At 41.0% G+C, this 18,611-nt stretch overlaps 1 long non-coding RNA gene across 1 annotated transcript; it reads right to left on the bottom strand.

Moving 5' to 3' along the window:
* Window positions 1–128: 128 nt before the first annotated feature.
* On the bottom strand, window positions 129–17,210 carry LOC142829649 (uncharacterized). Its single transcript, XR_012904301.1, has 3 exons — window positions 17,134–17,210; window positions 1,497–1,557; window positions 129–578 (listed from the first exon to the last, which is right to left on the bottom strand). It is a non-coding gene; the product is annotated as an uncharacterized LOC142829649 (long non-coding RNA).
* Between the last annotated feature and the right edge of the window lie 1,401 nt (window positions 17,211–18,611).

Genomic DNA, 18,611 nt, shown 5'->3' with positions numbered 1-18,611 from the left:
TAAAGAAAGAGAATTTTAAAGCTAATTTTAAACTGAAATTAGTTCTTCCTTTACACAGTGTTATATCTTAGAGGAAAATATCCAGTTTCAACAGTTGTAAGATGAGAATTACTTACCTTTGTAAAATGTTTTGTGGGCTTTGGATAAAGGGGAGTTTTTAGATTATCAAAATATCTGGTGATTCCTATGATGCTGAAAACATATTAGGTGGTTATTTTTCTCTATTATTGAAAGGCTGTCCTCTAGAAAAGTCTGTATCATTATGGGTTTTTTATCCATGGAACTGACCATGGAACTAAGAAAATTGAAAAGAATTAAAGATAAACACAATTGGGAATGACTCAACTGTATCCAATTTCTTAAAACTGAGACGTTGAATATAACCTTATTTACTCTCTAGAAATATTTATTTTAAAATTTAGCAACGTTCATAAGACATAACTTGTCAGGTAGTTTGGTAAGCTCATAACACATGATCAGAAATTTAAAATATTTACCAGTCAAAGGGAGTTGCAGTCGAAGATTCATTTGCATGTGTTAGGCCTGGTTTTTATCACATCACTCATGGTGGCATGAACCTGTTGTAATTTGAGATGTAATTTGGGTTGGAGATGGTCAGTTTACCTTTGCTTAAATTTGATTTGTAGTTAATTGTTGGCTTTAAATTTCAATAAGAAATTTTAATTTCTTGAAATTCATGTATTGTACTAAACCAAACTTAAAAGTAGTTTCCAAATAAAAAATGCTTCTAGCAGAATTTTGCTCACTGCACAGTGCAGAAATTAATGTGTGCACAGACTTTCTTCTCCCTCTACAGAAATGGACTACAGAGATGTTGGCTTCCACTAGGGGCCAACTGGATCTAGCAGAACCCAGTTCACAAGTAGAAAAAAAGGCTGCAGAAAGGCAGAGGGAACTGGAAGGCTCTGAGCAGCTGCAATACCCATCATGCCCTGAAGAGACACAAAGGAAATTCCATGTAAGCCCTGAACCTAGCATCAGGCAGGTTTTTTCCTCTGGATCCCTTGGCTCTCAGAAGGTAGGGGATAAGAGTTGTCTGAGGAGGCCATAACTGGGCTGGAGCAGGAGTGTGTTTTGCCTCCTGTTTGGGATCTGAGGGGGGAAGAGGGCAGAGAAACAGGAAGTGGGTTTTCACAGGGGTTTCTTTAACTCTGTACTCCCGAGGGAAATTTTTGTGTCTACTTTGATATACATACCTGCTGACAGGTATTTTGAAATAAATTATCAAAATAATTGAAAAAGATGTGGTCATATAGTGTTATTTTGACACACAATTTGCAGAATTTTGCATATTTAAAAAAAACTTTTGCAGAATCTCTAATTTTTTTGGCACAGAATTCCTTCAGGAATAAAATAAATTCATGGCTTCTATTGAGCCCAGGAGGCAACTAGATCAGGAAATATGAGGTACTTCTAGGTGCAAAATTCTCATAGATGTACTGTCAAAGCCCTCAATTCCAACAAGAAAACCTCACCTTTGTAAGAGGAAAGTTGATTCTTCCTCTGTGCTAAGACAGGTCAGTCACAGACGTCTCTCTAAATTAAAAAAGCATCAGAATGTCATGTTAAATCCTTTTAAGGTTTGGATTAGGGATGTGAATGTTTAACTGGTAAACCTCACCATTAACTGGTGAGTGAGGCTTACTGGCTAAGGTTAACAGGTGGGGACTTGAATAGCTCCTCCAGCATGGCTGGAGCAGCCCCTGCCTGGGGCTGACCCAGGTGCCCCACAGGCAGGGGCTACTCCAGCCCACCAGTGCAGCCCCTGCCTGTGGTGGGGGGCTGCTCCAGCCCAGAGGTGGGCAGGGGGCTCCCCAGCCTCCCTTTAATAGGTTAAACAAACAGGATTTTATACCCCTAGTTTGGACTACGCCCACCTTATAGGAGTATCACCAGTGTAGCCAGTTCCTGATATAATGAGCTTATAGTTTAAATCAGCCTCTTATTTCAAATTCTTCAAAATTTCAAATCAGTGGCACTCACATTTGTGTATGTTTTTGTGTAATGAAACTCTATCTTTGGTTGATTAATACCACTTAGGGCCATTTATTTATCTCATTCAGACTGGTATTTCACAGAAGACTGACTTTAGCCTAAATAACATGTCAATTCCAATTGTTCTTGGCAAAACACCAAGAATTCCATGTTTTCACAGGTACCTCAAAAATTGTCATTAAAAATGCTAGATTATTTTGTTATGGAATCACTGACTACTTACTCCAAACAGTCCTGGCATCTCACATTACAAAGTTTAAGTTAGTTTAGAGTTTGGTAAAAGAATAATACAAATCTAAACCACATTTCAGTCTGCTGTTATTTTAAGTAGGCAAGTGATTGTGACCCTTAAAAAAGAGGTTTATGAAGAGCAGATGACAATATCAATGGTTTTTTTTGGAGAAGTTGTGAATAGACCAATCTCATTGGTGCAAAAGTACACAGACCCCAAATTAAGGTCCAGTCCCACATCCTTCCTGGCATAGACATGTTGTTTTACTGGTAACTCAACAACAGAGTATAAATATCAGGCTATACTTCCTTTTTGAACTTGGCCGGTTTTAGGCAGCAAAATCAAATTAGCTAGGAACATGGGATTCTATTCAGTTTCTATTTACATCTAACTCACAGTTGGGGTCTCCAAAACACAGTCTTCATTGGAGGACCAAGAAAAAAACTGCTTAGCTGTGTTGTAAATTATTCCAATGAATTATAATAAAGTGTGTTGGACTGCAGCCCACATCGGGATTGTGGCCTGCTTTAATTTTGGCCATGGAACACTTACTCCATGTGGCTAACCTTACCTGCAGACAAAATGGTGGTATGAGCAGCAGTATTGCACCTCCCACTCTTTATGCACATAGCAGGCAGTGTAATATGGGTTTAATGTAAAGAAAAACTTACTCAGAACAATCCCTTCTACATCAAGAGCCTTGCACATAAATTTGGCTGCACTGCTTAATTTGTGCCAGGGTTTGGCAAGCCTTGGTACCTCTGGGCTTGCAGCATCAGTTGTGAAAGTTTTTTAAAAAAGTTGCTTGAACCCTGGTACCTCTCTCCTAACAAATTAAGCACTGATTAGCTGAACCTGGCAGATGAATTGGAGCCTGTGTTTATAGTTGTTTTTGTTTTGTGTCCGGTTGTTCAGACAATGATGAAATTAATCTTAGTAATTTCTATCTATAGGATGGATGGCATGTTAGACTACAAAGGGTATAAGAGCTCTCTTCTGTGTAAAGTGCTGTTCTACAGCTTCTGTAGACATGGAAAAGGAAGCCAAGAGGTACTAAATAGGCAAAAAGAGGGAAAAATACAAAACAGCTGCAAAAACCAGCAAAAGGGACACAAATCTCCCAAAGTGAGGAAATGGCAAAAGGGGATGAGACGATGGCACCTGGGGTGTAGCAATACAAGTCACACAGACATAATCCAAAGAGAAAAACTGGGGAGTGTGAACCTGTGGGAGGAGACCTGATTATCAGATTTCAGAAAACCATCTGCTTTCTAGCTCTTCCACAGGTGTTCAGACAGTTGCAGGGAGGTGGAGGTGAAGGCTGATTTCATTTCCTGGGTTGACTAGGATGTCTGTCCACACCATTGCATAGCTGAGAACTCTTACATCAGCATTCTGGAAAACTGGAGTTGTGCATAATTTTTGTTGCATGTATGGCAGCTGAATCAATATTTGCCTATAGAGAGGTGAGTAGTTCATGTGCTAACCAGAGGGAGCCAGGTTTTTTGAGAGAGATAGGAAATATGGGCTTTGAAGGAAATAAACCCTCACTGTTCCTTTTAGATTTTGTTTGAACATTGCCCTCCAATCAACATGACAAATATACATTAAAAAAAAACCCTAGTGTATAGTACAAGGTTTGGGGCTATGAGATTAGATAATTTTTCTCATAAATTTAGCTCCTGAAAAACTTGCCAAGTGATAGACCTGCAGTTTCCCACAAGATGGCACTGTTGCTTTATATATAGAATTGGTGTGTGTAAGTAAAATTTCAACATTTAAAAAAAAAAAATCAGCTACCAAAAATGTTTGGAAATAAACTTATAAATGTTACGTATGAAAGCAGTATAAGCAGGTGTGTGTCCATATCTGAGTTTAATCAAGCTGTATAAAATTGGACAGCTGACTGATGTGTTAAGCATAGACTACGAGGAACAACATAGAACATGAAGAACAGTTGGTTACAACAACAGCAACAAATCTGATAATTGATTATTAGAAAGCTGGAAAGAGATAATCAATGGGAAGCTGTCATGGATGTTAAATGCTGGGTAATGCTCCTATTGCCTTTTCATTAAAGCTGGTCAAATTGTTTTGTCAACACTTTTAATTTTCAATTAAAACTGGCCTTTTAATCAAAATGCAATTGGTTGAAAATTTAATGCTGACCATTATTGGATAATGAAAAACCCACTGACTTTTTTTATATGCTTTTGGTTACAAAATGTTCAGTTTTGAAAACAAATGTTTTCCTGAAAACTAAACTTTTTTTTAAAGGTTTTGGATGAATGCTTTTGTTGAAAAATCTAAAAAAAAAATCAAAAACTTCAATGGAAATTTAAAAAAAACTAGCATTTTTTCCCCCAACAGCTCTTCTTTTCATCACCAAAGAAGATATCTCAGCTGCTTAAGGGAGAACATAGATATTTGCTATAATGCCTATTAGGTCTTTGTTTCTAGTCTGAAAAAGAGAGAGCTTGTGGTATTGGTCAGCTGCTTGCCTAACTATGATTTAGAAATGGATTATCAGCTTTCCATGTTCTTCCCTTCTCCTATGATTTAGAGAGGCATTTTCTCTTAAAAAAAATATGCAAAGGCTCTTTGTTTGCCTTTACCCTGCATGAACCTGAATAGAGCGCCCTTTTATGGAAAAATCACTGTTTTTCACCTTCTGGTGATTTCTATCTCATGGACCAGAGTAAATACACATTTTGAATAATCTAATGTCTTTTTGTCTAAGGATGTCATCTGCTGCTATTGTGTAGAGCATAGACCTTATTAATTTGGAACTGTTTTTTTTTTAATGTTGGTTGATTGTTTTGGGACATAAGTTTTCTCTCTAAACTGTTTTTACTTATAGATCTCATGGATAGCAGAGGAATCTGACCTGTGAGGTTGAGAGGGGGAGAACTGGTACATGGAGGTGTAGTAATCATAATTAATTGGAAATAGGCATGTCACCTCAGTTTTTTTGATAAACAAATGACTATTCCATTCATGAAGAAATGCATGTTTATCAGGATTCTGGTGTATTAAGATATACCATGAGATGGCATCTTGAAGAGCATAGAACACTGCCATTCCAAATAGCTCAGTAACAGTAAATGTGAATCCAAGGTATTTAGTGTTGTGCATGATTTCATTTTCTTTAACAAAACTTTTATTTCACATGCAGACTAGCGTTTTTAAAGATTAGATTAAAGGTCTAGAGAACATGACCTATGAAGGAAGGCTGAAAGAATTGGGTTTGTTTAGTTTAGAAAAGAGAAGATTGAGGGGGGGGTCATGATAGCCGTTTTCAGGTATCTAAAAGGGTGTCATAATCTTGCCACCTGTCTACACTGGCTGTGAGTATTTGTGCAAGAACACTGACTTTGTAATGTACAAAATCAGTGGTTCATGCACAAATACTCTGACGCTCCTGCTCAGGGATAAGCCCTCTTGCGCAAGTATTCTTGCGCAAGAGGGCCAGTGTAGACCGCAACGTTAATTTCTTGCGCAAGAAAGCGTCTACACTGGCAAGGATGCTTTTGCACAAAAGCAAATCTTTTGTGCAAAGGCACGTGCCAGCAGTATAGACGCTCTCTTGCGCAAATACTTTTAACGGAAAAACTTTTCAGTTAAAAGTATTTGCACAAAATCATGCCAGTCTAGACGCAGCCTAGAGTTTTGATGCATGTGTTCCTAGCAATAAAATACAAAAAGGGAGAAATACAAGAATTACAACACTAAAGCAGATGTTTCAATAGAATCTTTCCTAAGATTGACCTTTGAGCATTTTTGCATATAATCATATACTTACCCATCAGCCTTTATTCTTAATTAATCATGTAGGCAACCCCCTCAATATCAGAGAAACACACAGCACATTTAGCAAATGAAGCTGTTTGAGAGCTGAATGAGCATCTTCATAGGACAAGCTTCCCCCCCAGCTGCTACCTAATACACTTTTTGGAGCTTGAATAAATGAGTTGTTCTCATCTTAAAAAACAAAACAACCCCCTCTTGCCTGAGAGAAATAGCTGTTGGCAACTTCCTTCTAATTAAAATGTATGTCTGAAAAGCCTTAGTCTTTGGGAATACTGAACAAAATGCCAGCACTAGATAAGGTACAGATAATGCTTTGTGTCCATTAACTGCTCCTTACAATTAGGAAATGTGGGTTCAGCCAAGCTAAGCCTGACTATTTTGTGCTATGAGGGAAGATTTTCTGATCAAAAGTAATGTAGCACCTGTTATCTGCCTTTTTTTGAATAGATGGGTTCTTTAAAACCTTTAAAGTAATAATTATTAAAAACCAAAAATGCCCCAGTTGCAAAAATGAAAACATTCACATTACAAACAAATCCTAGTTAGCTGAAATAGATAAATAAGAGGAATTATAAAACTGATGCTAGGTTGGTAATTTTATAGACTGTTTCAGACAATCAAGTCTGTTGGTGGATAATAGTGGAAAAATTCTCCTTACCATGCATTTAATCTAAGAAATCAATTATGTTTTTAGTGCAGCTAAAAAATGGCGCTCATTACAGAATTGTCAACCTCCATTATTAAAAATGAGTCATGCCTCAAATTATGAGAATACTCAAATGTTTAAAAAAACAAATACTAGTTTTTAAAATTTGCTTTCTGGTCTTGGGAATGCACATGGATCATGTTTTCAAGTTTTTTTTCTCTTGAAGCATGAAGGCTTGAAATTTTCTTTAAAAAAGAAAACTGAGCTTTTAATGAAATCTTCATTCAGGGCCTAGAGCTAAAAGAAAAACCATCAAATATTGTGAGACTTGCAATAAAATTGCCAGAGTTGGCAATACTCTAGTAGTTTCCAACATTACAAAAAAGGCCAGGACAATTTTCTAAAGGACTGGGAGTGCCAAGAGTGAGAGGTCAGGAGTGGCTATAATTTAATTTTGTACTTTATAATGTTGTTTTTTTTAACAGAGGAGTTGAAGCTCTTAGCACCACTCCTTGAGCAGACTGCCCCTGTCTCCAGTGGTGTGTGTTTAAGAAAGGTTCAGTAGCCTGAAACCCTCTCTTTGACATCTTCTGGAAAAAATGGCTGGTCTGTTTCTACCCCTTCTCTCCCTCACATAGATTCAGGGGCATTTCACTCATTCTCTCTCCAGGTTTCTCTTGTCTCCCCTTGTTCTTTTATGTCTCACTGTGCATTTCCCGCCTCCATGGTTCTCCTCTCCATCTCTGTGTCCTGTGTGCTCTCCCTTTACTCTGTTCTGTACCACCTATGTGACCTCCTATGGCCCAATGTATGTTTCTGTCCCTCCCCCAGTACCCATTTCTCCTGTTTTATGTCTTCCCTAATGCATGTCCCAATCTGTGCCAGGGCTGACCAGACAGAACTCTGCTCAAGAAGCCTCTGGCCTACTGCCTGCTCTCTACACCACTTATTGTCAGGAAACCCACTGTGATTCAGTCACTGGAATCGCCTTGGGACTGTCACTTGATCTGCTGAGATACCACTGAACCCAACTTCCAGTCCTCTTGGGTGCCTCTCAGCTTTGTCCTGCTGAGCCAGGCCCTCTGGCCTCATCCAGCAGTGAGAGTTATAGCTCTTTGCAGTATACTATAGATCCTGAGAGTGGCTCAGCTAAAGGCACTCGCCTCAGCACCCAAATGCACAGCCTTATACAAGGTAGGCTCATGTTGTTCGCCTTCTTTCTCAGAGTAAAGACAGAGATTACCAGATGCTTACCCCACCCCAAGTAGCAATTATTTACACTTGGGCTATGTCTACACAGCACGCTTATTTCGAAATAACTCATGTTTTTTTGAAATAGAGTGCGTGTCTACACAGCAAGCCCATTATTTCAAAATAATTTCAAAATAACGGGCTTCTTACTCTGACTTCTGTAATCCTCATTTCATGAGGAGTAAGGGAAGTTGAAGGAAGAGTGTTCTTCCTTTGACTTCCTGTTGTGTAGAGAGCGCCAAAAGCCAAGTTAAAGTACTTTGACTTTAGCTATGCAATCAATGTAGCTGAAGATGCGTATCTTAACTTGACTTTAGCCCGCAGTATAGACATACCCCAAGTTTATTAAGAAACAAGTGATTTTATTAAGTGTAAAAAGTAGGATATAAGTGATTATGAGAGAGACCAGTTGGTGTGATAAGGTTCTTTCACAGGCTGGAAAGTCTGGGCCCAATCCTTACACCAGTTTAGTCTTAGATGTTTCCAGAAATCATCTTGAGCGGGGTAGCCAGGGGGAACCGACAACCTAGATTACTTCATTCCTCATCCTTAAGTAGGATTTGTATAAGGCAGGAGTCCATTGTTTCAGTTTGACCCCCTCTCAGCTACTTATGGAAAAGTATATGATTTAAAATGGATTCCTTCATCAAGTGACATAGTCACATGTCTCTGCAAGAACCCTGTCTCCATACTTCACGGGCCTACCCACAGCAACAGGAAGGCTAAGCTTCATTGTCTCTTTGTTAATTGGCTATTATAGCTCTGAAGTACCATTAATGGCCCTCGTTTAGTGTGACTACATTAGTAACACAGGTTTATACTCCATATTCCTAACTTGATGTACAAAGATGAAACATGCATACAAATAGGATAGTCATATTCAGTAGATTATAATTTTTCCAAGAATATCTTTCTTGAAGCATTTCACATACACGGTATTCCTTTCATGTCATTCATGTTCATAAGCATATTTTCATAAAGTATATGGAATGCCCTGTCACAGCCACATTATTTTTTCATAAGCTGATCTAGCTTTCTGGACCTGTGAGCACCTAAACAAGGAATTAAAATGCCAACAGTGTCCTAGCCAAACCCAGACATTTGGAAAGTATCATTAATCCCTGTCAGGTAGGTATTAACAGCCCTATTTTACAGGGGAGAAAATTGAAGAGGGAGAATGTATTTATCTAGCCATGTACTTGTATGGCCTTCATCACTGTAGTATCTGAGCTTTCTGTGCATGGCCCACTGAAGTCCTGTGCCCATCCCCAGGTGCTGGGAGTACAACTTAGATCTGGACTGCCAGTTCTAAGCCCTGACTGTAAGACCATCCCTCCTCTTTACTTTGTTTATATGACTACTACATACACTTAATGGCTATTTGTGTGCTGTCAGGTTAGAAGGCACTATTTTCCAGAGTAGAGTTATATATTATAAGAACACCCTTTAAAAAATGTTAAACATTGAATGATGCAAATTTTGGCATGAGAATGAACTAGGAACTAATATTGCTGTTGTAATACACGTGAAAGCCAATGTTTCAGTATCCTTTCCAGTCACGTGCAAAATACCAACTCACTATAACTGTATGTCAGTGATCCCACTAGTAAGAACTAGGATCAAGGGACTCTGATAATAGTTGGAACCTGTGTTTCAATCACTTCATCCTACTTGTTCCATCGTTCCTCAATTAATTCAGTTAAAAAGATTGATTCAGTTAGATATGTTATTTCCCTTCAGTCAGGCTAACAGCTTTGCAACCGTAACAGCTGATCTTGCTCTCAGTGAAGTTCAGGGAAGCTTTGCTACTGACATATAAGTGATCAGAGACCAGCTTGTGGCAATATTAGAAAGAGAAAGATTACACTCACATGGAACTATTTCCATACCATACCTTCTGGGAATGCCCTAATCTTCTCGTTAAAATAATTAGTCATACCAATATGGAGACAGAGGTCCTATTGCTATTTGGATTTTGGTTATGTTATAGTACTCTGCTTCTAGCACACTCGTGCAACGGGGTAAACCCTTCCCCTACTGCTCTAAACATACTAGTTCCTCCTAGATTTTCCTTCCCTTAAGTTTAATAACTAAAGCAAGTCCTCTCAAGGTGAACAGAAGTGCAGAAATTTTAATAGAGAATTTACTCGCCAATTAGGTTTTCCTGAACTCTCTCAGCTTAAGTCAGTGAAGACGTTACTGTTAAATGAGCCCTTGAATTGTGTCATGGATGGAGGTTGTAGCTGCTACTGCAGAGCCCATGCAGCTGCTCCACACTCTGTCTTGGGGCTGAGCAGCGCAAAGCGATTAAACTCATAATTTATGTTTCTTGTACAAATTATTTTTGTCTCAGCTTTGTGTGGAGGAGTGAGGATTTGGCCCTGTGCCCACTTCAATGGTGAACAATCTCAGGACACCCCTCTCCCCCAAAAACCCCAAACTCTGATCAAAGTTATAAACACTGGCAGCTTTCAGGTTTGCATTTCTTTCTGAACCTAATTTAAACGAACAGCAGACAATTTATGGGCTTTTCCAAGTGACTCTACAAGGCTTCTTTCCCAGAGTCTAACTCTTAGACAGCTAACTACAAGTCTAATCAAAACCAGACCTACTTGTTTGCTTCATGTGAGAATAAATATTGATGGAGCTACAAAAGACTAGGTTTAATGTACAGTAAAACTCCAATAGTCCGGCATCCAATAGTCTGGCACTCCTGATAGTCCGGCATCAAAATGGCAAGAGCCTAGTGAGTGAGCTTCAGCAAGAAATGAGTCACAAGGTAATAGTGGCAGCAGCTGAACTGAGCAAAAAGGGTAAAAAAAGCTTTAAAAAACTAAAATATTACAATATACTGTATACAGTATGTACAATAAAAAGGGTTAAGAACACTTTATATACAGTATATAATGTATATAGTATATATATATAACCAGTTTATAGTACCTCCTGATAGTCCAGCATATCTGATAATCCGGCACCACCTAGGTCCCATAGGTTCCGGATTATCGGAAGTCTACTGTAGTAAACAATGAGCCACTAGCATGACAGCATTCAGTCACTTAGCAAACTCCGATTTAGAATCAGCAAATTTGGTTGGATTTCCCTTCATTGTACAAGGAAAGTTAAAATGTTTGGATGCCAAGTAAAGAGGGGCTCTCACGAGAAGACGCCTCACATCTGTTTGGATGCCAAGTAAAGAGGGGCTCTCACGAGAAGACGCCTCACATCTTCTATGTGGAGTTTCAAGTTTTAACAATGAGGAGAATATGCCTCGTGTGTTGCCCCTCAGAGGGTGATGGGGAATAAAATGTTCCTCAACGTTGGTCTCCCTAGATTCTTCAGAAAAAGCTGCAGGATTCAGGCTCAGATTTCAAGGAACACTGCTTTCCTTCTTCATTGGCCAATGTGCACTCTAGGGCCATGGTGCCATCTGGTTCTGACGTAGTAGCCACAATAGTAGCTACTACTCTAGTGAACTGGTCAAATAACTACATTGTTCAAGCCAACTAGCCACACTCAACCAGCCAGTTGCTAGCGCTGGACACCACAGCTCTAGGGGCTTATAGAAATCAAACTCCATACAGCTGGCTCTTGCTTTGATTAGATGAATTTGGACAGTTGAGGTCCACTGACCTTGACTTAGAATGAGCCCTGAGATGATGCCTAATACTTAGCACTTCTGTATGGAAGTATTTTACTTATTCAAAGCAATGTACAAACAGAAGTTAATATTCAACAGCCCTCTGAGTGCCTTCTACAGACTGGAAAAATAAGGTAGAATTTAAATGACTGGTCAAAGATCACACAGCACATTAGTGGCAGAGGATGAATTAGAACCAGAGTGTCCCTGAGTACCCACATGTACCTATGCTGTTTACAGTTTTGACAGGAGTATGCACATATACCCCAAGGGATCAGATGAATTTGCTGAGGCAGCATATCAGTATATGGTTTTTGACAGGCATTTAAGAAAGAGAATGTGAACACAATCTGAGCAGGGAAACACTAGTATCCAAATATGAAAACACTCTATAATTGATAATACAAAAGCTTGATTTGACCATTGTTACCTCCAACAGCTTTCTATTTGATTGACTGGCACAGGCATTGTGACTGAGATATTCAGTTAATAATGTCTAATTAAATAGCCCAGGGCCAGCTTTAGGCCGATTCGCCCGATTCCCCTGAATTGAGCCCCACGCCTAAAAGGGCCCTGCGCCCTAAAGCCAGAGGGCCTCGCACCCTAAACCCAGAAGTGTGCTGGTGTGCCAGATATGCTGCATGAGGGGGCGTTGGCCCCGGAGGAGGAGCGTGGTGCCTTCTGTGTGCTGCGGGAGCAAGTGTCGGCCCGTGGGTTTGGCTGGAAGGTGGGACTCTGCCCTGTAGCTGGGAATTTAAAGGGGCTGTGAGTTGTTTCTTTGTGTGCTGGGTTGGTGGCTTTTTTAAAAAAAAATTTTTTTTTTTTGCTCAACTAAAATTTGGTTCAGATTGGGCCCTGCACTTCCTAAAGCCAGCCCTGAAATGGTCCATTTGGTGAACTATGGGTTCTCCTTACATTTCATTTTAACATCCAAAACAAGATGCTAAATGACTGACAAGCAATAGGGTGTGAACTCATTTCAGAGAGAAAAAGCAGCAATGACAAGGAAAAGTATGATAAGGAAAAGCATCCAGACTTAGCAAAATAAATAAATAATCTACATCAGGGCAAGCAGTGGTGGCCCGTCAATACAGGTGACCTAGGTGGTCGCCTAGGGCGCAAATATAAATGGCCGTTGAGGGTTTTGGAGGTGGGGGCACCGATCGCGCGTTTTGCCTAGGGCGCCAGTTGCTGTCAGCTTGTCTAGGGCCACTCCTGAGGGCAAAGAAAGGGCTGGCTAACTTCTGGAAAGTGTAAAATATGCTTGTATTTGCAGACACAACCTTCTTTTATGGAAAGAGTTAAGCTGTCGAGCTATTTAGTCCTATACAGACTTATTTTCTTTGATTTGTAAGGCTTTAGCAGGGGTTGTCATTAAAATCGTTCCAATTTGTCATTTTCAGATATGCTGCAGTGTTCCCAATATTCTCTCTTTAAACAGGGCATTGTTGGAGTAGATACTTAGTACAGGAAATACTTTGGTAACATTACTTACTTACTACTATGTTTACAGATTGTAACAGTGATCTAAATAGGCTTTTCTTTCTTTTTGTTAGCATTCCTAGTGCTTGGGCTTGAAATGCTATTATTCTGTGGTGTCCCATTATATAATGTTACTTCACTTAGCACAAGGACCAGCCCCTTTGCAGTGCCTGCCATCTATCGCAGACTTTCCTGATCTCTCCTCGTGTGTTTTCAGCTGAAATGTGAAAAGAGGCAGCGAGCAGACCTAAGGGTATGTCTACCTTATGGGATAACTGAAGTTGCGTATCTTAATTCGACTTTACGTTAATTGCATACCTGAAGTTGAAATACCTTAACTCAGCTTTTGGTGCTGTCCATGCTGCAGGAAAATACTCTCCCTTCAACTTTCCTTACTCCTCATGGAAGCAGAACTACCGGCATCGACTGGAGTGCCCCTCTCAGTTCAAATTAGTGTGTCTTCACTAGACCCACTGATTTGAACCCTGGAAGATTGACAGCCAGAGCATATATGCAAATGAGATCACAACTCCTGCAAATGAGTCCCTTATTAGCATATTTTTTCTAAGAAAACTCGTAGTGTAGAATAGCCTTTGTGAGATCCTGGTTCATCTGGAGTCTTGCCATTGAATTTAGTGGAACCAGGAATCTGGTACAGTGAAGACTTAAGCTGCAGAGAGCGATCAAATACAATATGTTTTCTGATGAGGTAATATATCTTCCTTCAATGCTCAATCAGAATGTGGCCCTCCATGCTAGTCGACATTGTGAAGGTCAACCTGTAAGTGGGTTCAATTAAAAAAAAGTGAGCAATTGCATACCTCCCCCAAGGGCTATTAGCCAAGATAGTCTGGGACACAGTCCTATGCTCCAGACATCCCTAAACCTCAGCCTGCAAGCTGCTGGGAGTGGCTGACAGAGGACCGATCATTTGATAATTGATCTCTTTTTGTCCATTGCCTTTAAAGCGTCTGGCATCAGCCATTATTTGAAAATGGGTGACTAAGGCTAGCATCATCATTGGTCTGACCTCGTCTGGCCATTCGTGCTGTCTTAATTTCCCCCTTGCCTTGTAAGAAGGCCGTTGAAGAAGGTTCACCTGCTGCCCAAGTGTGACATAGTGGGGGGGAAGGGGCTGTCTGCTCTGTAACCCAGTGTCCACACCTGGCTGTACTGTCATGTGTGATTCCCACTGACTCACCCACATGTGTATTGGCCCAGACACCTAGTCCCAGCCTGAGCAGATAACAAGGCTCCTCCCAGAGGGAGAGACAAAGGAAGGGAGGTGGAGACGGCCACCTGGCTGGGGGCAGAGTTGGGGAGTCAATCTTGGCTGAGAAACAAGAAGAGAAGAGACTAAGCTGAGTACTGGAGGCTTGGGGGCCCGTGGACCCCTAGCCCCAGGGGTCTGAGGCTGCCTGATCCCTCACTTGGATGCTCACATAGAACCTAGGCTGTGCTATACCTCACAGAAGCAATAAATCCTCTCTATTCTACTGGCTGGCAGAGTCTCATCATGCTGCAGATGGGGTGCAGGATCGGAGGGTACTCAACATGCCACCACACCAAGTGAATACCCTAATCATTGGGTCACAGGGTACAGTGATGAGGGCTCCCACAATGTTAACGCATTGAAGCTGTTCCTCTTTAATTAACTAGGATGGGGATGGAAGATGCATGATGCTCCATCTCTAGGTCAGTGGTGGGGCTTCTCTTGTGTGTTAAAGGGGATTTGACCCAGCAACTCCTCTCTGCTCCCTGAAAAATGTGTGTAGGAAGAGGGATGTGCTACAGCCCATCCCTGGGTTATATAGCTAGCTGTGATGATGGTGGCTGGGAACCTCTTGAACTTAAGCTAAATATTATTTGGGCAGCAGCAACTATGAATTTGAGGTCCAGTAGCTAAACTACCTACCTTGCTTAGTGGTGCTGTGTGTTTGCATCCTCTCTCTGCCTGCTTTAAGAAGGGGTTTCAAACACAGTTGTGCTGCATGTTCCCTGCGTGATGTGGGGCTTGCTTCCCTCTTGCCTGTGGAAGTGGTTTTCTTAAATATTAGGCAAGGAGTGGCCCAGAAGTTTGGTTGTGGGCTCAGACTGTCACAAGTATGGACTTGAGTCTGTCCTGGTACCTGCGCCTGCCTCTGTTCTGTATTAACCCTTGGATTACTGCTTTCATGTCTGTTGAAGCTGTTCTGCTTGAGTTAAATGTTCTTTTGGCCAGGCTAACAGATAGCTTCACTCTCTAGTCTGGTTGCTTAAACAAGACAGCACGAGACTGGAGATATTTCATATGTGAACAGGGACTGATGGGCATTTTTGAGGGTTTGATTTTTATCAGTAATAGGCCAGTTCTCAATAATACATCCCTAAGGAGGATTGAAGTCCTCTTTGGTCATTGCCAGCAGCAACTTTTTGGTCATATAGCCTGCCTCAGAGATATAGTCCCTTCACTAGCATATTGTGGCTATCAAAGAGCCATCAGGTACATTGGAAAAAGTCACAGAATTTTCAAGCAAGCCTGAGTTGTTTTAAGGCTTTCCATGAGAATCAATTAAAATCCCTCATTTCCAGACAGTTCCAAACTTTCATTTGTTTTGATCGACACTGTGATTTCATTCTAACATGAAGTGTGAGGTAAAAATGTGTGTGTGTGTGTCTGTGTGCGCGCGCGCATTCTCCTTTCCATACTGAACAGATATTGGCTCTAGTTCTAGCCTGTTCTGAAGGCTCTTATACTTTTGAGATCAGAGAGGAGCACTATGGGAGTTTCTGTAATCTATGTATGCTTATACAGATGTCAGCAGCGTCAGGATAAGCTCTACCCTGACATCTGGTGGTGAATTGTGGCGAGTGGTGCAAAAAGACGTCAGGGGCTGATCTTGTTTGCATAGGCACACCCACCCCACCTAGTATGTGCTCACAGAAGCCCAAGTGGTCACTTTGGCCACTGTGGGATCCCCAGTCTCTCTGTTATTGAGGCAGGAGGGATAAAGTTATGGGTTAATACAGTGTTGATAGGATAGCATAGGCATCAGGTATTGTAGGCAGTGGGAGGCTGAGCACCCCGAACAGCCTATTGTGGCCCCTCCCTCAGACTAGTATACTTTTCATAGGGAGCTAGGATTGGATGCATTGCCTGTTTGCCCAGTGCTTTGGGGCCCAGAGCCCTGGAGCTATGGACGCAGTGACTTCACTGCCCAGGAACTGTGGGCACTGAAGCTCCAGGACACCAGGGCTGGGGTCTTGCCTCTCTGCCCCCAGCCGAGCAATGCTGGGGTCATGGGCCACACAGTAGATGTTTTCAACTACTGTGGGAGTGAGGCAGTTAGAGGGGGGCACAAAGGAAGGGGCTGGGAGCTAGGTCACTAGCTGCCCATGACTGTCTGAACATTGCAGTCAGTTCTGTACTGTTTCTGGCAAGGTGTTAGACTCCAGCACTTTTGCAAACCAGCACCTCACAATTTATAACGGAGTCATCTCAATAACACTTGGTGAGGTAGGGAAGTGCTATCACTCCCATTTTTCAGATTGGAAATGGAGGTATAGAGCATCTAAGACTCCTGACAGGTCACCCAGGAGATCTGTCATGGTACTAGGTGGATTTGAACCCAGGTCTCAAGCTCATATCCTAGTCACTAGGCCAGTCTTCCTTTTTCCAGACTTTAAAACCATTATCACATTTATCCAGAGAGGCTAATCCCCTTTTAACTGTAATGTCTTCCTATGATTTTCAAAATATGATATTCCTTTTGTTTAAAGTTGGAGAGAATTCAAACTGCTTTCGAATTGTATGTTTGTTTTTCTTTCTAATTTGGTCATCTTATATTTCTTCTTTCCCTGCTGAACTGTTACACAACTATGGTGCTCTTACCAGTGGAAGCCAGCCAACATTGACCATAGTCTGGTTTTACTTAAATATCTACCTTCCTTAAAGATCAGTCACTGGCTTTCCTGTGCTGTACCCAGAATTCACCATTTACTGTAACCTTTTAGTGATTCTAAGCTCAATAGGTGGTAATGGCTTTTGTGACCTAGAAACTTGTTATTCATACTTACTTGCTGCAATTTTCTTTTAAGCTAAACATCACTTAAACCATTCTTCTTGGAAAGGAAATGCTATCAGCCAGCTCTTGATCAAGGGCTTCTAGTCAACAAAGTGACTAGAAAAATGACACTATGAGATTCTATGGTTATTGTGACTCGATTTTTGGAATCTGATGTGTTCATTTCCCAAGTAACAGCTGTTTTCATGACCGCTTAGCCCTGCAATCTCAACTTATATGACTGCCAGGACCAAAGGGTTTTTTTCTATAGCATGATCATGAACAGTGTCAAGTGCATGTCAAATTGTACTGTTCTGATTGGGTAGCATAGAACACGTTTTGCACAGATATAAATATTATCTAGAAATATCAAAGTCCTGTCACTTTTGAAGTACTGTACATGCTATGGGCTCAGTTCTGTGGGATGGTAAGTGGTGCCAGAGCTGGTGCTACTGTGTGACCTCCACTTCTCCTGACTTTCCTGATAGGTAAGGGCACTCTGTCCTGAGCAGGATTATACCCTATCATTATAGGATCTACATAATGAATAGTAAATATTGATTTTTGTTTGTTATATATTCATTCATACTGGGTAGAAAATGGAGATTAAACTTGATCCATGTAGAGTAGATCTTGACTTTGCCACTATCCAGGAGTGGTTTGAAGCTGGTTGCGGCAGCTGGCGCCCCAGGTGGAACGCACGATTGGTGCCCCTGCCTGAACGTTCATCAATGGCGTGATGTCATCATCAGGCATCCCATTGAAGGCGGCGCCCTAGGCGACCGCCGAGTCTGCCTATGCTCATGGGCCAGCCCTGCCACTATCCTTCGAAATTTCAGTGTATTCAGGTCTAGCATTTAAATTTCTGCTCAGTTTCCTTTATGGTAGAATCATAGGGTTGGAAAAGACCTCAGGAAGTCATTGAGTCCAACCCCTTGCCAAAAGCAATCCCATCTAAATCATCCCAGCCAGGGCTTTGTCAAACTGGGATTTAAAAACCGCTAGGGATGGATATTCCACTACCTCTGTAGGTAACCCATTGCAGTGCCACACCACCCTCCTAGTGAAATAGGATCGTATAGGGAAAAACTTTTACTTTGTGCAAAACCAAAAGAAGGCAAATGCCACCAATTTTATGTGCCAGCTGTTTGATGTTGATGTTCTTTTTCACTGCTCTGTGTCAGCTGTTATCAACAAATTTCTTCCTCTCCATATTTTAGCCATGTTTTAGATCCAGCTGGACATCATTCACAGCTTAGGTATCCGTTGATACATTACATTATAACATGATAGCCTCCTTTCTCCTAAAAGCAGATTGCTATCATGTTTTATAGCTGTAGAAGGGATCTTTTGCTCTCACTTCATGAGTAATTTCTAACTTGGTGGTAAAGTGTTCCCATCCAAATCTAAATCAAAATACTTATGTTTTTTGTCTTTATCAAATATAGAAGTGTTGACATTTTTAAATCACTCATTTAAAAAAATGTCTTG

This window comes from Pelodiscus sinensis, chromosome 5 (assembly GCF_049634645.1).
Source record: "Pelodiscus sinensis isolate JC-2024 chromosome 5, ASM4963464v1, whole genome shotgun sequence".
NCBI classification, from domain to species: Eukaryota; Metazoa; Chordata; order Testudines; family Trionychidae; genus Pelodiscus; species Pelodiscus sinensis.
This window is presented reverse-complemented; position numbering and strand designations above follow the sequence as displayed.